This window comes from Tupaia chinensis, unplaced genomic scaffold (genome assembly GCF_000334495.1).
Source record: "Tupaia chinensis unplaced genomic scaffold, TupChi_1.0 Scaffold000276_2, whole genome shotgun sequence".
NCBI lineage: Eukaryota > Metazoa > Chordata > Mammalia > Scandentia > Tupaiidae > Tupaia > Tupaia belangeri.
Window position 1 is genome coordinate 1,378,933 of NW_006159759.1, and position 15,908 is coordinate 1,394,840.

The following is a 15,908-nucleotide window of genomic DNA, read 5'->3' on the forward strand; positions in this document are numbered from 1 at the left end:
CTCCGCGCGCAGGTTAGAACCTGCGTGGTTGTGAACCCGCGTGTGTACCTCCAAGGGCAGGGGGTGGCAGGTCCGCGCCAGCCGGGGACGGGACCCGAGTGAGTGGAAGGGTGCACGCCGGCAGATCTGGGTCCGCTCCTAGTGAGGACGCACAGGCGTGTTTGTCCGCTAGGTGAGACCGCGGAGCACCGACACCAGGTCACCAGATAGCTGGTCAGCTTCTTCAGTCCAAGTCACCCTGCGTCTCCATGAGGCTCAGTATCGCCGTGCAACAGGAGCGATCTGAACAGGAGGCTCATCCATCATATTCCCGCTGTACCCCACCGTGACTCCTAACACACGGACAGAGATGACTAGAATTGTAAGGGTCCCGTCCGCGCCTCTGTGCATCCGGAAAAGTCGGGAACCCGCGCGAAGCGGTCTCTACGTTTTGCCTGCCTTATTATTTCAGAGGCGCGCACAGGTCCTTTAGCAAAGCAGAAGTTTGAGGTTGTGTGTGGGAAAGGGTGGCCCTGTCTCCCCCGACAACCCCTCTTATACCCCCGAACCTTGGGGTTAAGATGGAGAAATAGAACACAGAGGCGTTGGTGGCGCGAAGCTTTCACTAAGGGCTTCAGAGGAGACCAGCCTTGTGCAGGCCAGCAGATTTTGGGTGTGTAGACGCGAGGGTGTTGAGGGTGTCCAGGGCCTTCTATTGGACTGCGACTAACTACTAACCTTTATTTAATGCTATTTTTGGGGGGAGTAGCAGGAGGAAGAAGGGGGTAGGCAGAGAGTGTAATGGAGAAGAGTCTCCCCTCCCCCACAGGCCTGTGACCACAGGACAGGGGCAGATAGCATTTCTGCCTCCCTGCCCATGTTCTTGATAGGACGGTTAGGTTTCCTGACCTGTCACATCCATCCGTCAGGGGTTTCCTGGGGAAAGCAGTTCTCAGCTTGTAAGCAGCTCCATGTGGAGGGAGACTTCTGCTCCACAGGCATTGAGCAGGCAGCCCCAGGGATGGGTGGGTGTGCCTTCAGGGCACCGGTCAGGATGCCCAGAATCCAGGCCTACTCTGGTTCCCTTTCACAGTAAGAGAGGAGCCTCAGGAACCGGTGCATCTAATTCTCTTTACCCCTCCCCCAAGCTAAAAGGAAAAAGTTCTGCTCATCTCTGCCTTGTATGATTTGAAAGCATCCACTGGAACATCTTTTTTTTTTTTCTTCTTAGAAAATTAAGAGGTATAAGTTGTACGGTGCAATGTTTAATCTTATCTACAAAATTGTAAAACTATTACCAATATCTAATTCCAGGACATTTTTATCACACCCAAACATATCTTATACTTGATGCTAAATGAGAAAATATTTCCATGTCTCAGTACAGACTCCTTCAACTGTGGTGGTATGTGAATCACCTGGAGATCTTGTTAAAGAGCAGGTTCTGATTCAGCAGGTCTTAGGTACAGACCGAAATTGTGCATTTCTAACAATCTCTCAGATGATGTCAAGACTGCTAGCCCAGGGACCTCATTCTGAATAGCAAGTAGATATAAGCTGAGAAAAAAAAATGATAATAGAAAGAACAATAAATCAACCCGGATATTCTGGATGCAGCTATTTTCAAAGTCTATGTTTGAAAATATGGAATGTACATCTTAATTGACAGAGACCTGAGATCCACCAAGACAGAGGGCTTTATGTTTGGCAGCAGTAATTTGCTGGCTAAATTAAGTGGCTTAAAGTGCCTTTAAAAAAATTACTGTCACATGAACAAAATCTTTTCTGTTTTATTTTTATCAACTGATCCCCCTATAACCATTTACTACTGTGTCTGTGGGAAAAATGATTTGTTTCAAATACGTGCAGTCATTTATTAATAGTGAGAGAGGTTAAATAAAGTAATAATTCCAAGTTCTGAAAACTTTCTCCAGTGCTTTCTTCAAATGTGACTAACTGCCTAACTGATTGGTATGGTTCTTTGCATTTTCTACTATTTGGAGAACAGGTATTTTTCTGCTTTACTTTAGGAATCCCAGACCTCTCTTAGAACTAAGCAGCACAGAGACAAGCAAAAATGTTTTAATGTGTTTTCAGTGTGCACCCTCTGTATCAAATTGGAGGTACTGTAATAAATATGAGAGTGCTCCATGCTGGGCCAGCAGGTAGCATGGAGATTAAGATGCTATCTCCCGCTTGGCTGATTTCACAGTCCAAGTCCTGAATGTAGTGACCTAAAAATCATGCCCCAAATCCTGAGAGACAACTGGAAGAGAAGGGATTGCGGTGTGGGCATCCCCATTGAGGTAATTTCTCACTCTCCCCTCTTTTTCTGTCTCTCTCTGGAAAGTGCAACATCCTTTAGCAAGAAACAAATAAACACACAAGCAAACAAAATACTAAGAGTGAGCCATCCTAGAATTAGAGTTTGGTCTTATCTACAGCTATTATTTCTAAAAGGTTTGACAGTTACTTTTCACTCACTGTTTTCTCTGGTAAGGTATTTTTTTTTTCCAGTTGCATAATCAAGTAACTGAATTTTAAAAATAATTGGGGTGGGTGGAAAAAAATTAATTGCCAGAGGGCATATATGCTAGAGAGAGGGAGAGAGAGAGAGAGAGAGAGAGAGAAAGAGAGGGGAATCTACTCATAATGTATTTTGATATATAGGTTATATATGTATAATTTACAGGAACTATGGCTTTTCTCTTACATAAAAGGTTTTCCATTTAAATGTTTACTTACTCTTTAGTTATTAATACAGTGTTTTATACACAGAGTTGATGTGCTATTGCTGATATTGTCTCTGTAAACATGGATATGGACAAAACACCCTTAAAGGGGAACATACTGACTTGCAGTCTTAGAAGAAACTCAAAGAGATCCTTAATTCTATCCCTTCTTTCACATGATGAGAACAAAAATGATTTTTTTGTGTGTGAATAGGTCATGTATTCTGTTATGGTCTGGATAACGGTTTGTTTCTCAAAGGTTCATGTTCTGGAAGCTGGGTTCCCAGTGGCTTTGGGAAGTAGTGAGACCTTTCAGAGGCAAAGCTTAATGGGAAGTCTCTATACAATTGGTTAGGTACATAGGTGGGATAAACAAAGTTTAGATTGAGTACCAACTCAGGCCTATGCATCATATTAAATTATTACATGCTTGTTATCTCTCCCTCATTTTACAAATACACTTACTCAAACACGTTACACTTATTTATTCACTTATCACTTTGCCCCTACTGGACTGTAAGTCTCCAGAGGTAAGGCTGTACTTCATACCTGACACTCAGCAAAGTGCCTAGCAAAGAGGTGGTATTAGTTAATTTATTCTTCAGCAAAAACATGTCCTTCCTCCTCAGTATTTATTCTGATAAGGAATAAAGTGATGTCATCTCCATTAGTAAGATAGCATCTGGATCCTCTTAGTTAGTAGAAGAGTGAATGTCCACATATAAAAAGATACACATAGCTTATATTCCAGCTGCCTGTCACTAAGATATGTCTTCTTCTGGGGAATCTGTCATGATCACTACCACAGCCACTTCATCACTCTTCTTTTAGCTCTCCAATTCTAAGCTCTTCCTTTAAAGATCACTATGTACAACTGAGATGAGGTTGTATCTTTACCAGGACCTATTTAACACTCAGGGGTGGGGCCGGCAGGTGGCGTGGTGGTTAAAGGCTCTGGACTCCCGCATGGCTGACTGTGGTTCAAATCCTAGACGTGGTGGCTTGCTTTCTCACTTTCTCTCTCTCTCTTTCTGTCTCTCTTTGATAAAACTGGAAAATAATAATAATAAATAAATAAAGTTAATTTTAAAACACTCAGATAACCAAAGAAAATAATAGAGAAAACTGATAACTGGCTGTAACTGCTCTTCAAACTCATTTATGGAGTCTCCTAAAGACTGACCGTGTTTAACACGAAGCTTCATCCACGAACAGTGAGCCCTCTTCAGATCATCCTCTATCAATCTAACCCTTCATAGTCCTAGACCAGACAGAGGAAGGATCGCTCCCTTTCTTTCTTCACTGTAAGATCTGCCTTTCAAACTCCATTTTCAAAAGCATCTTTTTCTTTCCTGAATGATGGACATTAGGTATATCCATTCCTTTAAGCAAAGACCTACCACTTACCCCAGAAGTGTGGTTTCGCTTTCTGATCTGAAAGGGGCAATCACATCAAAACATGACAGCCCAACAGAAGTATTTGGGATTTCCAATAAAAGCAAAGGGCCTATTTTTTTTAATAGGATATACTTATCAAGTGATAAAATCAGTCAAAGGGAACATGTGTGATAGCATGATGTCTGCTATATATGCAGTCATTAAAATTGAGAGAATCCCAGTATCTATTGGGTTGTTGGAAAAGTCATGATGTATTTATTTCTATGCAAAAACACATCATGACTTTTTGGATAACCCAATATTAAGTCATTTGAAATAACATCTATAACCAGAAACCCAAGCTCTAGACCTTGATTAAAAGTTTGCAGTGTGGAAGCTGCTCCCCAGGGGAAAAGCAAGTGTTAAGACCACCTTGGTTCTGGTTCTCCTTCTTCATTGAGGATCAATTTCTCCCCTAGCCACTTGGATTTACGGTGAGTCTCTCATGGTTGACCACATTGGAAGTCTATGTTCTGCATGACAGAAATCCTTATTTTGTTTCCAAATCTCCCCTGGTTTGAAGGAGTCAACATCAGCTGGTTATAAATTATCATCATGATACATTTTTTTTAAAGGGTGCCAACATTGTAGGTTGTGGAGTAATTGCCAGGTATGTTTAAATGCCCACATTCATTCTGTAAAGAATGTTTACCTCTGAGAAGATGCTGCATTATTTTTTTCTCTAGACTGTTTTGTTTCCTTGGCTGTAAGAAGCAAATTCATAGAGAGTTCATTTTTGCCTCTTAGAAAGTATAAGTCATAAATGGGAAACATTTTCTTGATTCCATTCTTGGTTTTCTCCTTCTTTCATAAACTCATGCTAAATGTAATTAGATCCAGTTGGATAAAATTACCATTTGTGATTGTTCTTTGTTTAGGAGTCTTCTGCTGGCTTTTAATACATGGAGAAGTGCTTATCTTTATGCCAAATTTCAATTAAATTTTGGCATCTAAAATTTGGTATGCTGCTTAAGACCTCTTTAAGCCATTGGAATGGATTGAATGATATTTCTTATAGAAAGTCTGTTTAGAGTAATATGTAGAAAGGAGTGTTACAGATGCCCAAATAGCATATATGATTGGGGCATTACTGCTTTGTACCTAATTCAGCTAATTAGGCCACAACAAACAGGAGAAATTATATTAACTAGAATTATAGATAGTTCAAACCAAGTTGCTGTTTCTAGTGGTAACTAATCTAAAATATTTATATATATTTAGGGAGACTAATATTTTTGAATACCTATTCAGTAGGAGGCCTTTTCCTAAACATACAAATGTAATTTGCTTTTTAGAGCAGCCACTTGCCTAGTTTTTAGAAAAGCTTATTATTTTCCTTTCATGATAGAGAGAGACAGAAAGACAGAAGGATGGGGACTCTCAACAAGGTCTCATGCCACGATTTTTCCCCCAACCCTCTCAGCCAGCCATGATCACTGCAAGCAAGTGAATACCTAGCATGTACAGGTCAACCTGGGAACCAAACCCTCAATTTCCTTATGGCTTCCAGCATTGCAGAGCATTGCACTACCACTGTGCAATGCAGTTGGGCATATTTTTAATGTCTTTTTTAAATGTTATGCTGAGATTTTGAGATGTTATGCAATTTGCAGAACATTACACAGCCAAAGATTGGCGATTTTTCAAAACCTAGTTCCATGTTATTTGCAATAAGTGATAGAACAGAATTGTTGTCAAGAGGGCAAAACCCAGTACATCTCAGAGAATGCAGGCTGGAATGAATGAACACAGGAGTGGTTACACAGAATTCTTACTTTTTCAGCCTCCCATATAATCATATTTGTGCCAGTCACAGATGGCTGTAAGTGGGTTGTCCTTTTGGGAATCCCACTCATCATTCCTTTTCTTTCTTTTCATAGGTATTTAGGGAGCCACAGGTTGGCTCTTAACTACTGAACCAAGATTCTTGTCCTGTGCCTATTCTAAATTACGTTGGGGGTAACAGGAGATGATAGGAAGAAAAGGTTATGAACAACAGTAATAAGTGTGTTTCTTACCTATCCTTTCTATTGAAATATTGGCTCCCCACCATCCTGAGGGTACACATTCTTCAGAGACAGAGGGAGAGAGAGAGAAAGAAAGAGAAGGGTAGAAAATACCTTGCAAAGGATGCTATCATGCTACAATTCTTTTCCATCCATTTCTTCACCCCCCAAGACTTGGGGCATGCACATACATGTACCTGGCATGTTTTTCAAGGTGCTGTGGCAGGGAGTTGAACCATGATTGACCATGTGGGATACAGCTCCCTTAACCACTGTGCTGCAGGGCTGGCCCCAAATCTTGACCATCTTTATATTATACTCTACTTTAATATATTCATCTCTACTGAATTCTTATACTGATGTCCAGTTATAATAAAAATATTAATAGTTAATTAATAGTTAGATATATTGGAGTTTATATGTGTGAAGCCCTTCTCTAAGTGCTTTTTAAGCTATTAACTCATTTAACCGATGGAACAAACGTATGAAATATGCACTTTTATAATTCCTATTTTATTACATAATATAAAAATACTCACAGAAAGAAGAGGTTAAATGACTTTTCCAAATCTCACACAGACAGTAATTGGTAGAAATGGAAGAAAGAAAGGAGGAGTAAAAGATTCTGTTCTATCATTCATTGCAAATAACATGAAACTAGGCTTTGAAAAATTGCCAATCTTTGTCACCGAAGGCAGACAGTGAATGTACCAAAACGAAGTACTGTAATTTGTAGATGACTAATTTAACCAAAGTTCCACAAACTAATTATGACTCTTTAAAGATTACAAGAGACAAAGCTTTCTTTTACTCTTCATTTCTATCATGTGGATGAAATTACTTCTGTGCTATAATGCAGAGTGTATTAGAGCGACTGACTCAATGCGTAGTGTGAAACTGGAGATTTCACTGCAGGATTTGCATAATTTTAATTTAAAAGCATTTTACATGGTGCTTCTTTGAAGGTGTATATTGCCAGAAATCAATTACAGTATGGCTAGTCATGTTAGGATTGATTGCCTATTCAAGGCGGATTCCATGTTTCAATTACAGCAGGTCTGGTTTACAGTACAATGAGCATTTTGTGCTGGCATGTGTTGGATCAGCACAAAACTGGCAGGAGTTCTCTTCATGGGAATTGCTAACAAAATGATCATGAGACTTATAACATAAATCAAAGTGTGTGATGTTTTCCAAACGTAGTTTTAAAAATCTTTTAGAGAGTTTAACTGTTAGAAATAAAACTCATTTTTGTTATTGTGCTAGCCTGCTTGCAACAGAATATTTCATTAAGTAGACTGAAAAGTGAGTTAGGTATGAAAAGTCGATCCCTGGGCATTGTGACAAGCCCCGCACTTATCCAGGGCATGATTTCTGCAGGATCTCTTCTTAGAGGGCAATTAAGGGCCAGACACTGTAGTCCAAATTAAGGGATTCATTATTTTTTTCAATAAATTCCTTCGTTGGGCCAGGTACCATATTTGGGAACCATGACCTTTGTATTTCATCAGGTCTAAGCATCTATCAGTTTAACCTGCCCTGATACTTCACGTTCCTTCAAGAAACAGCCTCCCTCCTCCTAAAAAGTGCTATCATTAAACTGTATCTTAGATTTGTATTTCCTATCTATGAAAACAGCTCTTTAGGCTTAATTAGGTATAGATTTGGGTTGTATATAACTCTTATGCATCTATATAAAAGAAAATTGAAACAAACTTAACTTTTAACAATATTCCTAAAGCCCCTTCACATTCAGGGATAGACTCTCCTGAGCTACTTTTCAGCCCAGGATCTTCAATGCCCGTTTTCCTACATAGTAATGTCCTCTGTGCCCAAGAGAACATTGGTGATGAAGCATTTCTTCAAAGAATCCATGATAGACCAATAGGATTTGGTGTTTGGTGCTAGGCAATTATACAGAACTAGCCTATTTTTTTTCTTAGAAATGTCTTTTTAAAAATTTTATTTTACTTATTATTATTATTTAAAATTTGATGGAGAGAGAGAGAGAGAGAGAGAGAGAGAGAGAGAGGGAGAGAGAGAGAGAAAGCTGCTTCTAGGTGCCTGGGACTTTAACCAGGTCAGCCATGTGGAAGTCCAGAGCTCTAACCACCATGCCACCTGCTGGCCCCAGAGTTAGCCTATTTTGACTCACAGTTCCAAATCGTTGCTAAACAAATCTGAATCACCACTATTGTTTATGTGTTCCTCACTCTCCCCAATACACACATGCACATACAGACGGGCATTTGTTTCTTAGGTTTTAAAGAAGTGTTTCACTTTAACAGTATGTATTTTCGAGCCACTGTCATCTGTTCTGAGACGTTGATTGTCATTGCTTGTAATGTCCATACATGCCCTGGCGATGAACACTATGTCATTGCAATGACTGACACCTGACTGACAGAGATTGCAAGCAGCCTTTAATGATAAGACATGTTCTGTTCTGGAGAAGTGTATGTCTTAGAATCAGTGAAATGGAGGACTGTGTGTTGATGCTAATGTGCATGGTATCTTTAACTGGGCTGGTCTACAGTGTATTCATGCTGGGAAAATTCATTTTACAAGCTATGGTGATGTACAGTGATTAAGTGTATAAAATAAATTTAAAAAGAAAAAAATCATGAAACATGGTGTTCGGCTTGCTAGCATTTGAGTAAATGATGAAGAGGAAACCTGAAAGAGTCCAAGCTGAAAAGTAACCTTTATGACTTGTCCAGAACTTCAAGGTTTGGACTTTATTTTCTAACTGACATTAAATCACAAATAAGATCATGCCAGTCCTTTGCTTGATTTATACTAGCTTATTTGATCCTCACAGTAAACCTGTATTATTTACACTTGGAAATGAAAAGAAGGAGTTCAGGAAGGTAAAGTAACTAGCCCAGGAGTTGGTGGTTTTGTTTTTTTTTTTGGAGAGGTTTTTGCTATAGGGCGCGTGTGCTCGCCAGAAAGAGAGAGACAGAGAGACAGAAAGATAGAAAGCGAGAAATCACCCAACAGGGGGGATGGCCACGCTGCAATCCCTTCTCCTCCATTCTCCTCTCGGGATCTTGGGCACGCATGCACACGGGCCCAGCATGAGTTTAAGCCACTGGGTCCGGGACGCGAAGCACGGTCGACTATGTGGGAGTCCAGTGACATAGCCATTACGCTAACTGCTGGTCCCAGGAGTTGATGGTTTTTAACTATCTAAGCGAGTACTTGAGCTCATATTTGCCTGTTTGTTTGCCCCCTTGCTTGTGTGCTTTGACCCTCACAATTTTACACTCCCATCCTTCTAGTAGAATAACAGCTCCCTTAAGACAAGGATCAAGTGACTAACACTTGATGGGGATTCAATAGTTATTTGTAGGAGAAATAAATCAACATCTTATGCAAAATGATCATAGTATATTAGCCTTAACCCCAAAATTCTTTCCTCTATGGCTGCCATATGGTATCACTAGACTTTGCTTTTAGGGTACCATGTTTTCTTCTTAGCCTTTTCAGAAATATTACAATATTGGAGTTTTATATAATTTTTTTTTAAATCCCCAGAGGGCATGTGTGCTTGCTGGAGAGAGAGAGAAGAAAAGTGGGAAAGCAATTCCCCCATGATGGCAGCCATGGTACAATACCTTCTTCTCTATTTCTGCTGTTAGGATTTGGGGCATGCATGTGCCTGCACCTGGTTTGATTTTCAAGTCTCCAGGTCTGGGACAAGAACTACAGAGTTGGCCATGTGGGAGCCAGCACCTTAACCACCATGCCATGATTGACCTGGTGCACCTTAGGTAATTTGATGAATTCTAAGAGCTTTGTGATATGCTTGATACCTAAAGTAGTGTTCATTAAATACTGTTAAATAATTCTACCAAAAAGAAAACATGAATATAAGCAGTTTCTCTTTTTAACATTGTGTTGATTGAACATCCATGGGAATTTATCTTTTTTGTTTTTGTAATAATGGCAAGAGGAAAGGTACTTGAATTTTTATTTAAGATGTAGATATTTGTGAAAACTAAACTCTCTCTCTCTTTTTCCAATTACAATAATTATTTTTAAAACTTCCATGGCTACCTTCCCTTTTATGACCTGGTTTATCCATTTTCAGGAGAATCAGAAGAGGAAGTCAGAATTAGGAACAACCCATAGTCAAAGCAGGTTTGGGTTTTTCGTATCTGGGATATTCATTTACCACAGATTTACATTACTCATCCAAGCAGCTGACAGTATCTTTTTGTGATATAATGGAGTATCTTAGACAGTGGTGAGGTGTGTCCTGGGCAATTTGTTAACAATAGGAATTAAAGAACTGTATTCTTAAATTTTAAAAAACATTTATATGAGGACCAGCAGGTGTCATGGTGGTTAAGGTGTTGGACTCCCACATGGCTCACTGTGATTCAAGTCCTGGACTGTGTGACTTGCTTTCTTCATTTTCCCTCTTTCTTTGTCTCTCTCTGGTGAGAAAACATGCCCTATAGCAAAGTTAAATAATAAATTAAAAGTCTTAAAAACCCAAAACAAGGGACCAGCAGTTCATGTAATGGCTATGTTGCTGGACTCCCATGTAGTCGACTGCAGTTAGAGTCTTGGACCCGGTGGCTTAAACTCATGCCAGGTGCGTGTGCATGCATGCCCACAATCCCGAGAGGAGAATGGAGGAGAAGGGATTGCGGCCTGGCCATCCCTTCTGAGGGGGGGGTGATTTCTCGCTTTCTGCCTCTCTGTCTCTCTCTGTCTTCCTGGTGAGCGCATGTGCCCTATAGCAAAACCCCCCCCCCCAAAAGAAAAAAACAAAAACCAAAAACAAACAAAGCCAAAAACCAAACCAAAAAATGAGCCCAAAACAAAACTTTTTTATGTATGTCCTTTCATATCTATTTATACATGTGACTTAACACCTGCATATAAATACATAAATTAATATGCATATAGTTTACATATAATTTCATATCTTTCTACTCATATAAATGTATTCTAGGGGATAGCAGGTGGCATGGTGATTAAGGTGCTGGATTCCTACATGGCTGCAGTTTGGGTCCTAGGCCAGGTGGCTTGAAAATCATGCTAGGCATGTGTGCATGTGCACCCCAAATCCTGAGAGGACAATGGAGGAGAAGGGTCTGTGCTGTGGCCATCCCCCCAGGGGATGAATTCTCACTTCCCCTCTCAGTGTCTCTATCTTTCTCCAGCAAGCACACATGCCTATGGTGAAAACATAATAGAACAAAAAAAGGAAAAAAAATATAGAAAACAGGGTCATTCTATACCAACTTATATTGCAGTTGTTTTTCTTTCCCATTTGATAGTATAATACATTTCAGGGGATGTAAGTTAATCGCTAGAACTCTCTGATATTGCCAGACCTTCCCTGGTGTCCTGAGAGAGGCACATAATCCATCCTACACCATCTCTATCCAGGCAAGGGAGCTTCTCTCCCATAGATAACCACAAAATCAGATATGGAGCAGAACAGAAAGGGTGAAAACCACTATTCTCAAATTTTCATGCAGACCCCAAGGTGTCTGCATGAAAATTTGTTGTCTGCATGAAAATTTGAAATAAAAGAAAGTGTGAGAAAGGAACTTGTAAGTAATTAAGAGCTGGCATGAGCTCATATATACGATTTATAGTAGTGCTCACCCTAACTAAATACAAGACTTGATTTACACATATCTAATGAACTTGATCCTTCACTTTCAACCTGAGGTATATCAAAAGCAACAAATGAAATGCGAGAGACGGTACTTGAGACTTCTTTTCATTGCAGTAATTTGTCTAATGCCTTTGTATTAAAAAGCAAACAAAACAAAATAAAAAAAAACCAAAAAACAGTGAGTTACCCAAATAGAATATTACTCGTTTAGGAGGAAAAATCCCTTAAGGCTCAAGCCTCTTTTACAGCATTGATATTTTATTGGCATAATGGTATAGTGATTGACATTCTTAATGATACCTTAAGTTATCAAAAGATACTTCAATTGAGCATTGTGAACATAATTTTTTTGTAACTTTTTCTTTGCATGCCATTTACCTTTTTCTAGTCTCTAACTTCTCTGCCACATTCTTGAAACATATTTCCATTTCTTTGTTTTTGTTTATATAAAATGGCTCTTTTCTATATTAACAAAAAAAAAAAAAGGAAGGAGGGATATAGTGCCAACAGATGGCACAGAGGTTAAGGATGATTCTGAGGTTAGAGTCCTGGACCTGGCGGCTTGAAAATCATGCTCTGTGTGTGTGTGTGTGTGCGTGTGTGTGTGTGTGCACGTACCAAATTCCAAGAGGAGAAAGGATTGGGGGATGGCCATTCTCCCCGGAAATGATTTCTCACTTTCCCTCTCACTGTCTCTCTCTCTCTCTATGGGGAGCACAGATGTCATATGTCAAAAACTTAAAAAAAATTGAAATTCATGCTTAATTTTCCGTGAGATTTTTGAAGACCTCCCCTAAATTCTGGACATACCTGTGCCATTGTTCTTCCCACAGTATAGTCTACTGATTAATTTCTGTCTGCTGTATGGAGCTTTTGGGTATTTGAGGGTAGGCTTAGTCACATACTTGTGAGTTACAGAACTACTATTACACACAATATCTAAAAATGTCTGCTGTATGGAAGGATGGCTGGATGAATCATTCTTGCCTACTCAAATGCCCGGGCAAGTAATGGAAACAAGTAAAGCAAACCTGACGTAAAGGCAGGAAGGATCAGGGATGTAGTGACCTTGTCATAAAAATGAAAGTCTCCATTCAGCCCTGGTCAATTGTTGCCATGATGTACTAGAAGCCTGTGTTCCTAAATCCTCTGATTTTTTAAAGAAAGGCCAGGATGAGATTTCATACGTGAAGTGTTCTCATTTTTCAAATAAAAAGCACTATAGATGAGATCCAACTCCCAGACTGATAATTTGTAAAGTTTAGAATGAATAATAGGTCAGTTTCCATGAAACTCTAACCAAAGACTTAAAAATTTTTGTCATTCATATGCCACCACAATGAAACCTACAGTTCTATTGATCCAAAACGAAACTAAAGTGATCATCTTGGCATCATAGGGGGCTTATCTTCATTTCTGAACTTTGCTGACAGATGTTGCAAGATGGCTAGAAGTTGGTTTAAAAATGAACTATTCAAGTAGTTTACAGTTTTTAAAGATAAATCTTGAGAAAAAGCACTGCGATAAAAATTCTTTCAAATTACTAGAAAGTACTAAAAAATATTTTTTATGTTCACCTTTACTTAGAGGTGTAGCCATGATATTACCATAATTTTAAAGGTTTCAACTATTTGCTTTATTAAAATCTACAGTGATAACTTTATGGAAAACCACCCCCTAGGGAATAAATGGAATAGAATCCCTCAAAATTTTATAAATAAAATCATCAACATTTATAAATAAAATTATCAACATTTTATATCCTAACTGTGGAAAATAAATAAATGGTTCTCATAGAAATCTGGCACAGTTCACAGTAGGCATCAATGTTTTTTAACATCCATTTTACACTAAAGTTGGCATCCTCTTATGTGCCCATGTTAATCTAAAAGTAAAATTGTTCTTCCACCACCTCTTCTTTCAAAAAGATGAGATATTTTTATCCATCTTCTTCGTATGTTCGTATGTCACAGCACATATTCACCCCAGGATGGGAAGAGCTGATGACTCACATCAATAACAGCAAGCAGAAAATATCAACTCAACCATTTGCTAAGCTCAGACCATGAGCAAATACACTGAGCTCACAGGACTCTTCCTAGACAGGAAAAGGAAATTAGGGGAAGCAAGAGGAAGCTCTTTTGTAAAATAATAATGAAATAGGAGGTCTATTTCAGAGTGGTGAAAGAGTAGGATGCCACATGGCAAAGTTGAAAAGAAAGGTATTGGAACGGAAGACATAATATAGAACCTCCATATGCTTCATGACCAGTTGACACCAAGCCTAAAAGCTCCATCCTTTGCAGAATAGGTAATGAAGGCTGATTTCAGCCAAAAGAAAGGTTGCAAAATCAGCCAGTGAATGATGCTTTCTAAGGCCAGAGTGAGCTCCCAGGTCAGCACCCCTATTTATGGTAGTGTCCTTGTTTTAGTCCGTTGTGTTGGTAATAACAGAAATGCCTGGATCTGGATGGCTTATAAGGAATAGATGCTTATTTAGCTCATAGTTGGAGAGGTCTAAGGTCAAGGGCTGATGGGCTGGTGAGGGTCTTCTTGCTAGCTGAGGGCTTTGCATGGTGAGATGGAGCAAGAGCAGAACACGTGCCAGTGTCTGTGTGTTGGTCTCATTCCCTCTCCTGTAAGCCTATCAGGACACAGTCATGGGTGCCGTTCTGGTATGTTTGTTGCTAATAACAGAAAATATGTGAAACTGGGTGATTTATAAGGACAGAGGTTTATTCAGCTCACAGTTTGAAGGTCCAAGATTCAGGGGTGGCACATGGTGAGGATATTCTGGCTGCATCACAAAGTGGTGGAGAGCAGGGGCACACGCCTCTGTGTCTGTTTGTCTCATTCCCTCTCCAGATAAACCCACCATGCACAGTCAGGGACCCCACCCTAATGACCTCAATCTTTATCACCTCTCAAAGGTCCCACCTTTCAGTAACATAACTGAATTCAGTTTTCACCCACTTAATTCCATTGCATCCAAATCTCCACACATAAATTTGGAAGAAATATTCAAGCCACTGCGGGTGCCTCACTCTAATGACCTTAATCCTCATGACTTTACCAAGCTCATTTCTTAATCCCATAGTTGGATGAGGTTTTCACCTTTTTAATCCCATGATAACTAAATTTTTTCACAAGAATTTTGCGTAGGTCACATTTAAAACAGTAATCCTTATGGCTTAGCACAGAGCGAGGGCTCTGTAACTATTAGACCACCCTCTCTTAGCACTGAAAATTGTCTAGGTAACAAGAAAGAGGAAACACTAATGCGGCCTGGATCAACCCTAATCTTTGTGGCCTGTTACAAGACTCCGAGGCTTAGAGAACAAGACAAGTTTAAAGAGGACTGGTGGGGGGAGGGGGAAGTTAATAGGGTGATGTGCCCACACTTAGCAAGAGGACAGGGTAACAGGGTGAGGAAATAGGGCTGGAATTGATTGAGGGAGCATTGGGCTAAGAGATGATCACCTGCTACCTGTCTCAGGTGGGAGTTTAGAGTAACTTCCATCAACTCTTAGTTAAGAAAGAATTTTGCTGACTTGTTATCTTTCATTTTTAGTATTGTTATTTTTTTCTCACTTTGTGGGTGAAGCAGAGTATAGGATATAGTGAGGTTGATTACTTGCCTCTTCCTATTGTCTGACTCTGGCCAGATACTACCTGAAACTGGCCAGAGCACTGAGGGGTACTCAGAAGTCAATGTATCTCACTGGAGCCCAGAAAGCCCACTGTATTTCCTAACCGTGTGTTTTATCCTTAGATTCATGCAGACATGGGAAACATTAAGAATTCCATTGTAATCAAGCTCTTGTTTACTCTCTTAATAAGCTATTTTTTCATTGCTGCTCAACTTTGGAATGAACGTAGGTTCCTGGATAATACATCAAGCATAATATAAATGCAAACAAAAGTATAAAAGTTGAAATATGCAATTCTGAAATATTTTTTGAGGGGGAGGGGTACAGGTTTTCTGCAACTGGCTTCTTTTTTTTTTTTTGAGAGGTTTTCGCTATAGGGCGCGTGCGCTCACCAGACAAAAAGAGAGAGACATAGAGAAAGAAAGCAAGAAATCACCCCCCCCCCCCAGGGGGTGGGCAC

General features: G+C 39.7%; 1 protein-coding gene across 1 annotated transcript in view; it reads left to right on the plus strand.

The window, feature by feature from the left end:
- The window catches only part of TRPC6 (transient receptor potential cation channel subfamily C member 6), a 108,259-nt gene that overhangs the window by 945 nt on the left and 91,406 nt on the right, over positions 1 to 15,908 (plus strand). The gene's annotated exons all lie outside the window — the stretch shown is intronic.